This window comes from Budorcas taxicolor, chromosome X (assembly GCF_023091745.1).
Source record: "Budorcas taxicolor isolate Tak-1 chromosome X, Takin1.1, whole genome shotgun sequence".
Classification (NCBI taxonomy): Eukaryota; Metazoa; Chordata; class Mammalia; order Artiodactyla; family Bovidae; genus Budorcas; species Budorcas taxicolor.
The window spans coordinates 62,693,034-62,703,979 of NC_068935.1; positions in this window are offsets into that span (position 1 = coordinate 62,693,034).

The window sequence follows — 10,946 nt, forward strand, 5'->3', positions numbered from 1 at the left end:
TTGCCAGGTCAAAAGGTTTTGCCTGTGGTCTTTGAGGAGTCTGCTGCCAACAGCTGCAATTGGGAAAAGGTGGGAAGGGACTCCCATGGTCACCCCGAGTGGCTGCACACAGGTAGCAAGGGACCACACACACACACATGTATCCCCAACTTAGGCTGTGTTAGGTTCCCAAGTTAATTAGGCAAAGAGGCAGAATTGTGTTCAAAGACAGATGGTGGCACCAGGTTGGGGGAAATGTGGCCCCAGCCCCCAGCAGGCCTCAGCCAGGCAGGGTCCCCCAAGTCTCATTCCTTCTTACACTCCGTGGGCTCACCCCACTGTGAGAATGCCTCTGTGAAAGGTAAGAACAGTTTGCTGAATACAAACTTTGCATATCATTTCATATCATGTGTGGTTCTTGTTGGATTCGGTTTTTCTACTTTTTGAGACTATTTTGACATATACCCAGGAATGGAATTGCTGGGTCCTGTGGTAGTTCTATTTTTACTTTTTAAAGGAACCTCCATACTGTTCTCCATAGTGGCTGCACCAACTTATCCATTTCACCAATGGCGTATGAGGGTTCCATTTTCTCCATGTCTTTGCCAACATTTGTTATTTATTTGTAGTCTTTTTGATGCTAGCCGTTCTGACAGGTGAAGATTTGTACAGTTTTGCATGGCAAGTACCAGGAACAAAGTTAAAAACGTGTCCCAAATGAGGATAGACTACTTGGAACACAGATCATCCTAGATATGGAAAGAACTCTCTGTTCCCAATAAGAAAAAGCTGTAACTAGGTCGCTCACATGGAAAGAAACTCAAAAGGGCCCATGAAGAACATCCAACACCACTCAAACTGAAAGAAATGCACATAAAAAGCAAGCTATGCTTTTTCACCAGTGAATTGGCAAAGGTGAAACTTTGGCCAATACCTGGTGTCTTGGAGGCCACGTAGGCTATGTCTACGAAAATGAGCTAGTGATCCAGCTCCTGAGGGTCTCACCTAAAAAATACCATTGCCTCAGTGTGTAAAAATACACGTGCAAGGAAGCAGGATTGTTTGTAGTGGCAAAAGCACAAAGAGAAGAACTGGAAACAACCTAAGTGACTCCCCAACAGAGGACCACGTGCATCACTTGACAGTGTATCCAGACAGTGTCTGCTCCGCAGTTCCGTAAAGGAACAAAAGTGGGGGTCCACCTACAAGCAGCCTTTGGGCACCCAGCTGGATGCGGGGTGGGCTGGGGGAGCACCATTTTGAGCAGCGGCTGGTAGACCATGGAGGCTGGCGTGGTTGCTCTCTGCCCTTGGGGAGGAGATGATGCAGGAAGGGAAATTCAGAAGGGCTTTGTCTTCATAAACTATACTCCTAGGCTGTTTGGGATTCTCCATGAGAAGCAGGTATTTTTAAAAGGCAAGGTTTGTTCTTCTGAAAAAAATAAAAATAAAAAAGGACTCTAAAAATGTTCTGGCTAGGAAAAAAACTGACCACATGGTGGCCAGGAATGGGACTACTGATCCCAAGTTGGCTTTGCTCCCAGCCTGCTCACTGGTTGCCTTAGAAACAGGCTAAGAGACGGGGAGCCAGTTATCTCGGGGAACCATTAAGGCAATGACTCAGCAGAAAACCTAGCCCAGGAGGGAGGTCTCCATTCACTGTTTGTGCCTGCTGACTTTCATTCTCTTCTAGAAAAACAACAGTGAGGGAGGATTTCTGATGTCACATCTGCAATCTGGCGAGAGGATAAAAAAAATGAAGGTTTTAGGATGCGTCGACCCTCTCTTCTAAATTGTCACTAGCAGAGTGATGTCTCTTCTGTCCCTAGGAGACCACAGGTCCCCTGCCCTCTGCCAGCCGTTCCTTTGGCACTACTGAATCTGCAGCTTCTACTTGTGGCCCGGCATCCCAGAGCCTCCTACTGATGGTGTAAAGCAAGCTTCCTTTTGCAACTGGTGGCTCCTAGAGCACAAGCAAGCCGAAAACACCACCCAGCATTAGCTGGAGAGCTTAGTGTGGTTCATCCCTTCAACAGAGAGAAAAGCAAAGGGACATAACTTCGCTTGGATTTGGTTCTGGCTTGCTAGGGCACAGATCTGTCTTGACCAACCTTATAATGTCTGAGTTTTATGAAGAGACCCAAGTGGCAGGAAAGGAGGCAGAGGGGAGAGATATACAGTGTGGAAGAAGATAAGATGTGTTGGCTAGCTGTGTTGGGAGTATGAGTGAGGGAATGAGAGATGTCAAGATTAACTTGTGGTGACTTTTCATTCTGATCACAATTGATAAGAGTATATCAGAACTAACTCTCCCTGGAAACACCTTGGGAAGTTGGTAAAAATGTATATTTTTCAAGAACAATTTGTAGTCACCAGAGAACAAGGCCTGCTCGAGCGGCTACAGAGGAAAGAGGACAGAAGCAATATTTGAAGAGATAGTGGCCAGGAACTTTCCAGAAGTGACAAAAAGACATCAGATCCTAGGTTCAAGGATGTTACAAACATTGACCAACATAGATACAAAGAAAATCACAGCTAGGCACCAGGTGCCTCATACAGTCAAACTGTTGAAAACCCAAGACAGAGAAGAACTATCAGAAGCAGCTAGAATGAAATGAAACATTCCCTGCAGAAGCATTATAATAAGACTGGTAGTGGGCTTTTGTGGAGAAGGAAATGGCAACCCACTCTAGTATTCTTGCCTGGAGAATCCCAGGGACAGGGGAGCCTGGTGGACTGCCGTCTATGGGGTCGCACAGAGTCAGACACGACTGAAGCGACTTAGCAGCAGCAGCAGCAGTGGGCTTTTCAACAGAAATAATGAAAGGTGATAGGATGATACCTGAAACAGTGCCAAAAGGGAAAAGTTGCCAACCTGGAGTTCTATACCCAGAAAAATAACCTTTAAAGATGAAAGTGAAATAAATACATTTCGGGCAAAGTTTGGGGAAACTCAATGCCAGCCTACCTATCCTGTAAGAAATATTGCAGGTAGTTCTTCAGGCTGAAGGGAAATGCCCCTGACATGAAAAGGTGTTCGACACCATTAGCCATTAAGGAAGTAGAAACCTGCAAACTACAATAAGCTGGCCCTTCACACCTACTAGAATGGTGCTCGTCAAAAGGACAGACAGTAACTTGGGGCCCTCACACATTGCTGGCAGGGCTGTAAAATGGTGCAGCCCTTGTGGAAATAGAACCTCAAAATGTTCTATGTAAGTTACCATACCACCTAGCAATTCCACTCCCAGAGAAATGAAACACAACCACAGGAAAACATACACAAATGTTCATAGTGGCACTATTCACAGGCACCCCAAAGTGGAAACAACCCACATTTCCATCTATGGAAGAATGGATTAACAAAGTGTGTTCTCTCTGTACGATGGCATATTATCCAGCCATCAACAGGAATGGAGGTCTGACACAGGCTGCAATGTGGCTGAACCTGAAAGTCATGCTACTCAGGGAAAGAAGTCAGACACAACAGATCACATTTATGTGAAATGTCCAGAATAGCTAAAACCATAGAGAGAGCAAATAAGTTAATAATTGCCTTGGGTTGGGGCTTCCCAGGTGGAGCTAGTGGTAAAGAATCTGCCTGGCAATGCAGGAGACTCTGGTTTGATCCCTGGGTTGGGAAGATCCCCTGGAGGAGGACATGGCAACCCACTCCAGTATTCTTGCTGGGAAAATCCCATGGACATAGGAACCTGGCGGGCTACAGTCCATGGGACCGCAATCGGACATTACCGAGTGACTAAGCGTAGCCTTGGGCTGGAAGGGGGACAGGGAAACACAGGCAGTGACTGCTGATGGGCATGCCATTTCCTTTTGCAGCTTGGAACAAGTGAACGCTATGGTATGTCAGTTATAGCCAAGAAAGACTGTCACAGACCCCAGCATAGTTACCCCAGCCCTCTTGATAAACACGTCAAGGAGCCCCACATTTCCTCTGCGTGCAGAGGTCCATCCAGAGAATATTTGCTATTTAAAGTGTTATTCAAAAAACACTGACGTCTAGGTCATGGGGCCCATAGAGGGGATTTGGTGATGTTTGCAGGAGTCAAGAGCAGAGAACAGCAGAGGATGGTTCATACTCGTTAATGGCTCTGGTGGTGATGTTATCCTCTCATTATTTTCTTGACCCTATTTTCAGCCAAGAGATGAAGTCATTTGAGAAATAAAGCAAGGGAGGGATAGAGGGATCCAGGGTGGAAGACCAGAGCAGCAGGAAGGCATACAGAGCATTAGAAAGGGAATCTATGTGGTCAATGCAGCATAAGTGAAACCATGCAGACACTATGAAGCCAGGAGTGCTGGGGGAGGGCTACATGCAGGGCTGCAGACCTGATCTGCAGGGTAACCCAAGAGGGATGACACTAGTGACATTGAAGAATGTGAGAAAGGAGAAAGGAAGGAACACAGAGCAGATGGGACAATATGGGCATCTCAGGAGGGAGAATGGGGTGTCACTGGTTAGTGGGCACAGGGTTTGTGTTGGTAATGATGAGAAAATTGGGAGGTTTCAATGGTGGTGATGGTTACACAACACTGTGAATGTATCCAGGGCCACTGAATCGGATGCAAATGGTTCACATGATAAATATTATGTCATGTATATTTACCACAATAAACACACATACAACCATATGGGCAATTACATTAAAATGTCAGTGGATAAACAATGATTGCCAGGCTGGATTAAATAGAAAAAAAACCCAACAATATGTTGCTTAAAAGAGTCACATTGTATTTTGGAAAAAAAAAAAAAAAAACCAACACAGCAATCTTGAGATAGAATTGACATAAAATCAATTGCACATAATCGAAAACCTAGACCTCTGAAAGTTCTATGAAACCGTCACCTCAAAAGTTTCCCCTCCCTCTTGGTGACTCCCGTCTCTTGCACCTCCATCCCCACCCATTCCTAAACCAGCCACCCACCAGCTTTTTGTCAGGAGAGATAAATTTGCATTTCCTAGAATTGTGTGCTTTTTTTGGTCTGGCTCTTTTCACTCAGTAGTTACTCTGAGTCCAATAGTTCATTCCTTTTTATTGCTAAGTTTTCCTCTGTTGTATGAACATACAGTTTACGCAGTCACCTGATGGCTATTTGGATTGTTTCCACTGTCTGGCTGTTGTGATTAGAGCAGCTGTGAACACTCACGTACAAGTCTTGGTGTGGATGGATGAATTTGCTCCTCTCAGATGCTAGCCGGGGAAGAGTGTATCGTCGTATAAGGGGATGATGACATTTTAAGACACTGCCAAATCATTTTCCAAAGTGGCTGACCCATTTGACATTCCCAGCAGCAGTGGAGGAGAGCTCCAACTGCTCTACGATTTATGTGGAAATGCAAAGAGTCTAGAAAAACTGGAAGATCAATTTGGAAGAAAAACCAGATGATCTAGAACAAACCTGAAGGCTCAACGCTCACAGAAATAGACACTTGCTCTAAGGCAGCAGTAATGAAGCTGATACGGTGCTGATAGAAAGAAGGCAGAAAGCCTGGTGTAATGGAACAGAGAACAGAGCTGGCCAGTAGGTTGATGACAAAGTCCCCACTGTGATCTACTGGGGAAGGATGGTCTTTTTACTTACTGTTGGAGGCTTCCCCAATAGCTCACGGTAAAGAATCTGCCTGCCAAGCAGGTGATGCAGGAGACGTGGGTCTGATTCCTGGGTCAGGAAGATCCCCTGGAGAAGGAAATCCCATGGACAGAGGAGCCTGGTGGGTGACAGTCCAAGGGGTCACAAAGAGTCAGACATGACTGAGCGACTGAACACACGTGGGAGAGATAGGATGTCCATGTGGGGACAAAAAGGACAGCTTGATGTCAACCTGCCACCAGAAACAAAAATCAACTTGAGGTATCGCATGGACCTAAATATGAAATGTAAAACAATGGAGTGTCTAGAAGTCAAAGGAGAATATCTTTATGACCCTGGAGGAAGCCAAAATCTCTTAAGCAGTGCACAGACCAACAGAAAAGATCTCTTAACCCAAATGGAAATGATCACTATGTTGGGCTTCATTCAAATTAAGAATTGTTCATCAAAAAATGTCATTCAGAGCGTGAAAAGATAAAGCCCGAGTGGCAGAAGATGCTATGGGACACTTGTCATCCAAGACAAATCCTCTGAATGGACACAGAAGCCCTGCATATCAACAAGGGCCTCATCAGGCGGTGTGCCTTTCCCAGGAGCGGACCTGCAGATGGCCAACAAGCAGATGAATGGACGCTGACCATGAGTCATCAGGGAAATGCAAACCAAAACCACAATGAGATAGCCCTTCAGAGCCCTGTTGGAATGACTACAATGAAAACACGCAAGAACACCAACTATCCGTGAGGATGTGAAACAACTGGAATGCTCACGAACTGCTTGGGGAGAGGGGGTAAACTGGTGTAGCCACACTGGAAAACATCTGGCAGGACCCGCTACAGCTGACCACATGCATCCCATGTGTATATGTGCCTGGGTTGCTCTGATACTGTGTCACTCCAGCTGAACTGAAATTTCTGAATTTCCCAGAATTCCCCTCCACATGTGATCCCAGGTCAAGGTTGGCCTAACAAGAAATTTGGGTGCGATCTGGCAGATGAGGAGGGGGTAGGAAGGCTGGTGGAGGGCGGAGTGCCTTTGTGGTTTGGAGTTGAGAACTGTGGGAAGCATGCCTGCGGGTTGCTGCGTGTGTGACCTTGTGCACTGGCTTGTCTGTGGGCTGTTTGCACCATGGGGATATGGTGAGACCAATGCAGGCTTCACTGGGGTTTGCTTTCCCACGAATGGCTGTCTCTCCTTTCCAGAAGCCAGGCCTGCTGACCTGAGGTCCAAGAGAGGCAGAAGCTACAGCCTCACACACCCCGGCAGGCCGAACCCTATCTGTAACCAATAGTGGTTCTGCCTCTAGGCTAAAACCCTAGTGCATAGAACATCCAAGAGAAATGCAGGCATCCATCACCAAGACACTGACAGAAATGTTCATGGCACCTTTATTTATACCAGCCCCCGACTGAAAGCAACCCAGACATCCATGAAGGGGAGAAGGGGTAAAATGTGGTCTGTGTGTTCAATGGAAGAGCATGTAGGCATGAAGGCCTGTCTGCTGCTACCGCTCAGCTGCATCTCTGAACAACATGCTGAGTGAAAGAAGCTAGCCACAACAGGGCCCATCTACGCGGTTCCATTTCTGGGAAGTTCAAGGACACAGCAGACCCTTCTGTGTTCGAGGCCAGCAAAGTGGTCCTCTTTGTGTAAGGAAATGCCCGTGCTGGTTTTCAACACGTCCATGAATCCTCTGACACTCCTCACACCAAAAGCTGGACTGTAATCGCTTCCCCCTTGAGGATGCAGTGGAAACCAGACCAAAACTAGTGATATGGCCTCCAGCAGGCCATCTCAAGGGGCTCACTCTTAGAAGCAAGCCCCCATGTTGGGAAGAAACCACGTGGCCACGAAGAAGCAGTATGCGCAGATAGGTGTCCCGGCCTCGGCAAGGTACTTGGCAAATCCCCAGTGTCAACCACCAGACATGTGCAGAAGCCTGAGTGGTCCCAGCAACCAGCCTTCTGGCTACTCCATCTGACACTGAGCTGTACCCATCAGAGGCCTGCCCACGTTGTGGGTTCGCAAAATAAATGTCATCGTTTCAGCCTGTTTTGAGGTGGCTATTTGGGACAATAGATAACTGGTGCTGACTTAGATCTCAGTGGTGGCTGTCACCTGGCTGTCTATAGCCAAACAACATCAGTGAGCTGGGAATCCAATGTTCTATTTTGTCATTTAGGTTTATGGCACCTGTGAGACATCAAAGAGGACATGTCTGGTAGGCATCTGGGTGAAAAGGAGTGAGTGGAGGTAGTGAAGGGGTGGCATAAAGGATAGAGCAGGCAACATCGCAGAGGTGGCACCCAGAGGCCCGGAGGATGAAGTCAGAAGGGAGTCACGAGATTCAGAAACATGGTCAGTGGTGTCTTGGACATCACTTTGGTGGAGTGGGCAGGTCGAAGCCAGATTAGAAGGGTTTGAAAAGGAAATGGGAAAAAAGTAAGAAAAGAGACAATTATTTTGAGAACTTTGTCCATAAAGAGGAATAGAAAATTGGGGTTATGCTTTGGAGAGAGGTGCTACGTCAAAGGAATGGTTCAAGCTACTAACCAACCTACTGTATAGCATGGGGAATTCTACTCGATACCTTGTGGTGACTGACCTATAATGGAAAAGAATCTAAAAAAGAACAGATATATCTATAGTGTATAAGTGAAAAGGATAGATATATTTATAGTGTATAAGTGAAACACTGTTGTACACCTGAAACATTGTTAACCTACTGCATTTCAAGAAAAATTAAAATCAAATCACATGAGACTGGAAAAAAAAGAAAGATTGGAAGCTACTAGAACATATTTGATGAAAGTAGATCCAGGAGTGAGGAACAAATGGATCCTGCAGGAGAAAGATGGGGTCATCTTAGGACTGAAGAATTCCTCAGAAGAGGGGAATGTTGTGATTCCGGCCAGAATAGCCCTCTCATCGTGAACAACTAGAAAACTAGACAAAATATTCGAAACAACTATTTTTAGATATTGGACAACGGCAGTATCAGACTGTGATCAGAAGGAAAACAAATGTCGTGACTGCTACGAGCAGCCTGGCATTTCTGCCTAGAGGTACTTTCCAGGATATGATGCCCAGGATATGATGCAGCTCCTGAGTAGAACCAGTGGTCTCAGTTATTAGAGCAACGAGCCAACAGGAAAGAAATAATAGAATATTAAGAAACATGTGATTAATCAAAAGATATTAGGGACAGAGGAAAAGAGGAACAAAGGACAGATGTGACAAATAGAAAATAAAAAGCAGTTGATAGACTGAAACCTCACTATCACATGTAAATGGACTAAACAGATCAATTAAAAAGGTAGAGATTATGAAACTGGTTAAAAAAGATAAACCAAAACAAAAAGTGGCACTGAACCATATGCGTCTATAAGTGCACTTTACATTCAAAGACACAGAACTGAAAAAAAAAGGCTACACCAGGGAACAAATTAAGCACAAGGAAGTTGAGAGTAGCCACTTATATCCACACCAGACAAAGCAGACATCAAAAGAAAGAACATTAGCAGAGATAAAGAGGGGCATTTCATGATATTGAAAGAGCCAATTTATAAAGAACACTATCCTAAACGTGTATGTACCCAATGAGAATGTCAAAATACATGAAGCAAAATCTAAAAGAATTGAAAGGTGAAAGATGGAGTTACAGCTGGAGACTGCAATCCAGAGACTCAAACACTGTCAACCATCTTGACCTGACACTTACAGAATACTCCACCCAACTGCCAAATATACACTCTTTCCAAATACACATGGAACATTCATCAAGCTAAACCATATGTTAAGTCATGAAGCAAGTCTCAATTATTTTCAAAGGATTGCAACTATACAGAGTAAATTCTCTGACCACAACAGAATTAAAAAAACACAAAACATACAGGTATCTGTAAAATCCTGAAATATTTGGAAACAAAATACACCTCTAAGTAAGACATTAGTTAAAGAAAATAATCACAAGGAAAAGTAGAAAACATTATGAATTGAATGACAATGAAAACAACATATCTAAATCAGTAGGATGCGGCTTAACAGTATTCTCAAAGGGAATTTATAGCCTTCAATGCTTATATTAGAAAAAGAAACTTTTAAAATCACTGATTTAGGATTCTACTTTAAGAAGCTGGAAAAAAAGATGAGCAAATTAAACCCCCCAAAAGATTTATTACTCCAAAACAAGTAAAAGAAAGGACATGATAGTGGAACTTAATAAAAGAGAGAAAATGGACTATAGAGAAGAATCAGTGAAACCAAACTTGCTTCTTTGAAATTATCAATAAAATCGATAAGCCTCTATTTAGGCTGATCCAAAAAAAAAAAAAAAAACGGAAAGACATGGGACTTCCCTGGTGGCCCAGTGGTTGGGAGTCCACCTGCTAAAGCAGGAGACATGACTTCAATCCCCGTCCAGAAAGATCCCTCATGCCGCAGAGCAACTAAGCCCATGAGCCGTAACTACTGAAGCCTCTGTGCACCCCAACAAATAGTAGCTTCCACTCGCCACAACTGGAGAAAGCCTGTTTGTAGCAGTGAAGACCCAGCACAGCCAAAAATAAAATAAATTCAGAAAAAGGAAACAAACAAATTACCAGTATTGGGGATGATAGAGGGGCTGTTGCTATATATCCTACAGACATCAAAGGGTAAGGGGGCATTATTAAGTTTATGTCAACTTAAATGAAACGGGCAAATTCCTTGAAAGACACCAACTGCTAAAACTGACACATAAACAAAATCTGAAGGGCCTGATATCTAATTAAAGAAGTTGGATTTATAATGAAAAACCTTCCCTCAAAGAAAACTCAAAAAAAAAAAGAGAAGAAAAAAAGAAAACTCCAGATGCATAGGACTTCACTGGTGATTCCATCAAACATTTACAGGAGTAACACTTAAGCATATATGAGCCCTTTAACAACCTAGGAGGAGAAGGAAACACTTTCCAACTTACTTTATGAAAGCCTGATGCTGCTGCTGCTGCTGCTAAGTTGCTTCAGTCGTGTCTGACTCTGTGCGACCCCATAGATGGCAGCCCACCAGGCTCCCCCGTCCCTGGGATTCTCCAGGCAAGAACACTGGAGTGGGTTGCCACTTCCTTCTCCAATGCATGAAAGTGAAAAGTGAAAGTGAAGTCGCTCACTCGTGTCCGACTCTTTGCGACCCCATGGACTGCAGCCTACCAGGCTCCTCCGTCCATGGGATTTTCCAGGCAAGAGTACTGGAGTGGGGTGCCATCGCCTTCTCTGTATGAAAGCCTATCTGATAGCAAAACCAGGTAAAGATATTATAAGATAACTACAAATCAGTATCCCTCATGAACAGATGCAAAAATTCTCAAAATGATA